The following is a 6000-nucleotide window of genomic DNA, read 5'->3' as shown; positions in this document are numbered from 1 at the left end:
AGAAAGGTAAGCTGGTCCTAGATCTGTACCTACGGGGGATTTCTACATGGTGCACTAAATCAGGGGAGATCTGAGGCAGAACAGGGACAGCGCTAATGTAGATGTTCCACTCCCTCTCTCGGGGAGTGATTAATAGGCTATGACGGGAGCAACGTGCATTCCCTCTACTAAACTAAACCCCTCTGACTCGGCCTGTGTGTGAGAATGCGTCACCTCTGTATGCAGTATGTGTCTGACCAACTGAGTGACGGATATCTGTGTGTTCCCACGCTGGTGTTCATTGACACAGTTCTGCACACTGAGACATAGGGCTTAGAACTCCTCAAGACGACAGCATGTCGTCACCGTCAAATTGAAGCCCAAGGTAAGAGAACACACGTACACTGTGTACAAAACACTAGGAACACCTGCTCTTTCCATGGCATAGACTGACCAGGTGAATCCAGGTGAAAGCTATGATCCCTTATTGATGTCACCTGTTAAATCCACTTCAGTCAGTGTAGATAAAGGGGAGGAGACAGGTTAAAATATATATTTTTAAGCCTTGAGACAATTGAGACATGGATTGTGTCTTTGTGCCATTTAGAAGGTGAATGGACAAGACTAAATACACTGCTCAAAAAAATAAAGGGAACACTTAAAGAACACAATGTAACTCCAAGTCAACCACACTTCTGTGAAATCAAACTGTCCACTTAGGAAGCAACACTGATTGACAATAAATTGCACATGCTGTTGTGCAAATGGAATAGACAACAGGTGGAAATTATAGGCAATTAGCAAAACACCCTCAAAAAAGGAGTGGTTCTGCAGGTGGTGACCACAGACCACTGCTCAGTTCCTATGCTTCCTGGCTGATGTTTTGGTCACTTTTGAATGCTGGCGGTGCTTTCACTCTAGTGGTAGCATGAGACGGAGTCTACAACCCACACAAGTGGCTCAGGTAGTGCAGCTCATCCAGGATGGCACATCAATGCGAGCTGTGGCAAGGTTTGCTGTGTCTGTCAGCGTAGTGTACAGAGCATGGAGGCGCTACCAGGAGACAGGCCAGTACATCAGGAGACGTGGAGGAGGCCATAGGAGGGCAACAACCCTGCAGCAGGACCGCTACCTCTGCCTTTGTGCAAGGAGGAGCAGGAGGAGCACTGCCAGAGCCCTGCAAAATGACCTCCAGCAGGCCACAAATGTGCATGTGTCTGCTCAAACGGTCAGAAACAGACTCTATGAGGGTGGTATGAGGGCCCGACGTCCCGACGTCATTTGCCAGAGAACACCAAGATTGGCAAATTCGCCACTGGCGCCCTGTGCTCTTCACAGATGAAAGCAGGTTCACACTGAGCACATGTGACAGACGTGACAGAGTCTGGAGACGCCGAACGTTCTGCTGCCTGCAACATCCTCCAGCATGATCGGTTTGGCGGTGGGGTCAGTCATGGTGTGGGGTGGCATTTCTTTGGGGGGCCGCACAGCCCTCCATGTGCTCGCCAGAGGTAACCTGACTGCCATTAGGTACCGAGATGAGATCCTCAGACCCCTTGTGAGATCATATGCTGGTGCAGTTGGCCCTGGGTTCCTCCTAATGCAAGACAATGCTAGACCTCATGTGGCTGGAGTGTGTCAGCAGTTCCTGCAAGAGGAAGGCATTGATGCTATGGACTGGCCCGCCCGTTCCCCAGACCTGAATCCAATTGAGCACATCTGGGACATCATGTCTCGTTCCATCCACCAACGCCACATTGCACCACAGACTGTCCAGGAGTTGGCGGATGCTTTAGTCCAGGTCTGGGAGGAGATCCTTCAGGAGACCATCCGCCACCTCATTAGGAGCATGCCCAGGCGTTGTAGGGAGGTCATACAGGCACGTGGAGGCCACACACACTACTGAGTCTCATTTTGACTTGTTTTAAGGACATTACATCAAAGTTGGATCAGCCTGTAGTGTGGTTTTCCACTTCATTGTGAGTGTTACTCCAAATCCAGACCTCCATGGGTTGAGACATTTGATTTCCATTGATAGTTTTTGTGTGATTCTGTTGTCAGCACATTCAACTATGTAAAGAAAAAAGTATTTAATAAGAATATTTAATTCATTCAGATCTAGGATGTGTTATTTTAGTGTTCCCTTTATTTTTTGGGGCAGTGTATTTAAATAATCTGATTATTATGGTTACACACACATACAGTATTTAGAAGATGTTATTGCTGGTGTAGAGAAATGCCTGTGTTCCTAGCTCCAACACTGAAGTAGTATCTAACAAATTCACAAAAATGCAAACAAATTTCTAAGTTGCACCCCCTTTGAACGGGGCCTTTGAACGTGGTATGTTAGAAGCTGCAAGGCGCACAGGTGCCAGGCGCACCGATTTGAGTGTGTCAAGAACTGCAACGCTGCTAGGTTTTTCACGCTCACAAGTGTCCCGTGTGTATCAAGAATTTTACACTGTGGGAAGCATTGGATACAACATGTGCCAGCATCCCTGTGTAACGCTTTCAACACCGTGAAGAGTCCATGCCCCAACAAATTGAGGCTGTTCTGAAGGGGGGGGGGGGTGCAACTCTATATTAGGAAGTTGTTCCTATTGTTTTGTACACTCATTGTATGCTATGATAGTCTATTCTCACACACATGTACACTTACAGTTGAACTAACTGAAACCTGAATTGAGAAAACACACACATTGTAAGTTAACAGTCAATATAAAAAACAAGACATACTCTTACACATTACAGTCAAATATCCATGTATTTAAATAAAGTACTTGTGTTAAAAGACATATGTAGGGCAAACATACTTTGGGGAAGTCTGTGTGAGAAGTGCCAACACGCTGTGAGATGGGAGTGTAGATATATCCACTTTAGACACTCAGTGGTATGATACAACCCTCCAAAACCAGAGGAGAGGAGTGAGATAAGACCATGTGGGCATATCTGGTAGAAATACATCTCTGTGGTCCTCTTAAAATGATTAAGAAGGGCATGGAGGAGGTACAACAACTAGATCACTTTGAGCACATCTTGGTTGGCGATAGCGGCCATATTCTGGGTATAGCAGGGTGGCAGTGCTGGGTTAGAGAGTGCTGAGACGGATGGCATCATCGCAGCTTGGTGGTAGCTGGCCCTGATGATATCCAGAGGAGGTGGTTGGTTTCACCCTGTGCCCAAATACCCGCGTGCCCACCAGCCAGCCCCCATCTCTGAGTAAAGATTCCCCCTGTGGCCCAGCCTCCTCGCCAGCCCCTCTCCACTAGCCAAGTCAGAGGATAGAAGGTAGGGGTTGGCATGCAGAGATGTGGGTGGGGTGGGGTCTGGGGGTGGGGGGCAGGCAGGCTGGGAAAGGATGATATGGAGAGAAATGAAGAAAGAGATGTTAAGGACAGGGCGTGGTTTAACTTCTGAAAAATGGCCATGAGAAAGCAACAGGAAAAATAGCCCAAAAAAACTATGCCAGTTGGCTATATTTAGTGTGTACTGTACAGTATTGCTAACAGGTACCCAGGGAGGGGTGTTAAGGCATGTTCCCCTCCAATTCACAGCACTATGTAGAGGCCCCAGAGTGCTTTGCAGAGCTACCTGTTCCACCGGCAATGACCTGGACACCACAGGTACAACACACACATTCTCAGTCAGACAGTGATATTGAGCATTAGACACTGACAGCTGTTCTTGTTCTGTGTGCTGTATGTGAGCCTCGACATGTGTGTGTGGGTGTGTGTATTTTATTGATGTGTGTGTGATACATGGCAAGCCATACAGAGAAGACCAGCTCAGTACAGCTCTGCCGTATGGAGCCTGTCTGCCTGCTGGGCAGCTGATGGATCACTCCTGTGCTGCGAAAAGAGTATCTGGTGTGTGTGTGTTGTGGGGGAAGGGCTTGTCTTTCTGCTGTCCTGACATGTTCATTTAAATGAGTAATTATTGCCTGCTCTGTTGCAGGGCCAAGATGTGCCACACTGCGTGTTTGTGCGAAAGAATTGAGGGACAGAAAGACTCTGTAGTTTGTGTGCACATTACAGAGAGAACAAGTGACAGACAATGCATGCGTATACGTACATACTACATGCCTGTTTTGTGTCTTTTCAAAACAGTGTGTGGTGATTGTTGTCTGTATCAGACTGCAGGTGGGCAGGACCATCGGTGGGCACCAGACCCACCACCGCAGGTGTGGCACAGCATGAACAACCTCAGCCAGCAGTCTGTGTGTGTGAGTCCGTGCGTGTACACACGTACATGCCAGACCTACCAGTCATAAAAGATTAGAGTACAGGGTTAGAATCATACCTGTCGTCAGCCAGGAGAAGAAAACCCAGGCACATACGTCATTGTTCCCTCATTGTCTACACAAGCCATCATTATAGGCTTTAGGTATCCATTCGTACTGAATTACTCCATTTGAAACCTGCTAGATGATTGCTTTTATTAGCCGTGTTTTAGTAGGTACAGTTATATACTCCCGTTTCCTCAGTAGTTTAGCATGTAGTGAGGATAGATCTGTCTTTACTCAGTGCTAGATGAAGAGGCTTAATTAAGGCACTCAAGGAGCACTGAGCGAATCTAAGCTTTCCACAGACACTCTTACATCCTGCCACTCAAATCCAGCAGGAATTCAGTTACCAAGCCCTCTTTTACTGGGTCCACTGTATTTCTATGGAGCCATAACCATAATCACGCCACTGGCATTAATTGGCCAGTAATTGTGGAGTCTCTGCACCTGTGCGATGCTAAATTGTGTGCACTGTGCTGGCACAATGACCCATAATTTTGGTTCATTTCTCTCTCTTTCTTTTTTCTCTCTCCTTCTCACTTCTGTCGGGTTTCCCTCTTTAGTGTGTCGTGGTGATGGGGGAGAGAGCTAGTCTAATCAAATAATTTGTTCAAGGGAATTAGATTTGTTGAGCCGCCTGCCTCTATTAAAAACTTAAAGAGTAGAATCAATTTCTAAATCATGTTTGTCTATGTGATACTATCTTCTTGGTAGTCTATAGTCTGATATGTCATCTTCACCTTACAAATTTAGGCAAAAAAATGTTCCCAACCATTAGATACAACTTACTTGGTTGAGATAGCTAGTTGCTTGAAGTTATAATTGTGGTAATTTTAATACAGAGAAAATTATTAGTCAACATGTACAGTAATTCTCTCCAAGACCAGACCTTTCTATAGATGCAAATCTTTCTGCAAATCATGACTATCTAATTTGTATGGGAACAATTATATTAATTAATTATTATTTTTCTCAATTAGGCCAATTCATTGAAGTATCCACCCCCACATTTGAAATCTGGTTTAGGTTGTCATAGCCATTGTGTTCTGTTCTTCACACAGAGTTCTCTGAGCAACGTTCACACTCAGTTCCTGTTGCTTCTAGAGTCTCTGGACGAGTTTTGGGAGGTTATAGATTTATGAAAATACCTGGGTTCTAGTGTTAGCTCGTCCAGGAACACAAGGAATGGACCATTCCCAAGAACTAGTCAGCCCTTCCCCCTCTGAGGGGCCTAAATGTATATCTCTGTTACAGTATCCAGAGGACTAACTATTGAATGAGTGATAGAATAATGATTTAGTATCCATGTTTGGTATCTATCTTAAATGTGTTCACATAGGACAAATCTGATGCTACCTACATAGATGTATTATCTCTGTGGTAACTTGTATCTGTACAGAGTGATCCTATGCAAAGGATTTTTATTGTCCTCTCAGGAATTCGATCACATTTACATTGGTCTCATCTCCCACACAAGCCTTTAAATGCTGTGACACCCGTGGAGATTGGGCCTTGGTGGTCAGGTTACACTGTAAACTTGGTATCATTTCATTGGTCAAAGGTGGTTGGTTATATGGTTGAAAGGTTACACCTTCAGATGTTATAAATGGAATTAAATGCCTTTGTTTTCTCTCTTATCCTGTATCAGGTCCACGGAGGAAGGTTGCATGATCAATTATAATTGCCTAGGCTTCTAGGCTTCTGGCCTAGTAAGCATCTCTTTGTCCATGCTTTGCCTT

At 45.3% G+C, this 6000-nt stretch overlaps 1 pseudogene; it reads right to left on the bottom strand.

Annotated features, from left to right (window-relative positions):
* Positions 1-3147: 3147 nt before the first annotated feature.
* Positions 3148-6000, bottom strand: part of LOC139382003 (serine/threonine-protein kinase VRK1-like) — a 42005-nt pseudogene continuing 39152 nt past the window's right edge.

Source organism: Oncorhynchus clarkii, chromosome 23 (genome assembly GCF_045791955.1).
Source record: "Oncorhynchus clarkii lewisi isolate Uvic-CL-2024 chromosome 23, UVic_Ocla_1.0, whole genome shotgun sequence".
NCBI classification, from domain to species: domain Eukaryota; kingdom Metazoa; phylum Chordata; class Actinopteri; order Salmoniformes; family Salmonidae; genus Oncorhynchus; species Oncorhynchus clarkii.
This window is presented reverse-complemented; position numbering and strand designations above follow the sequence as displayed.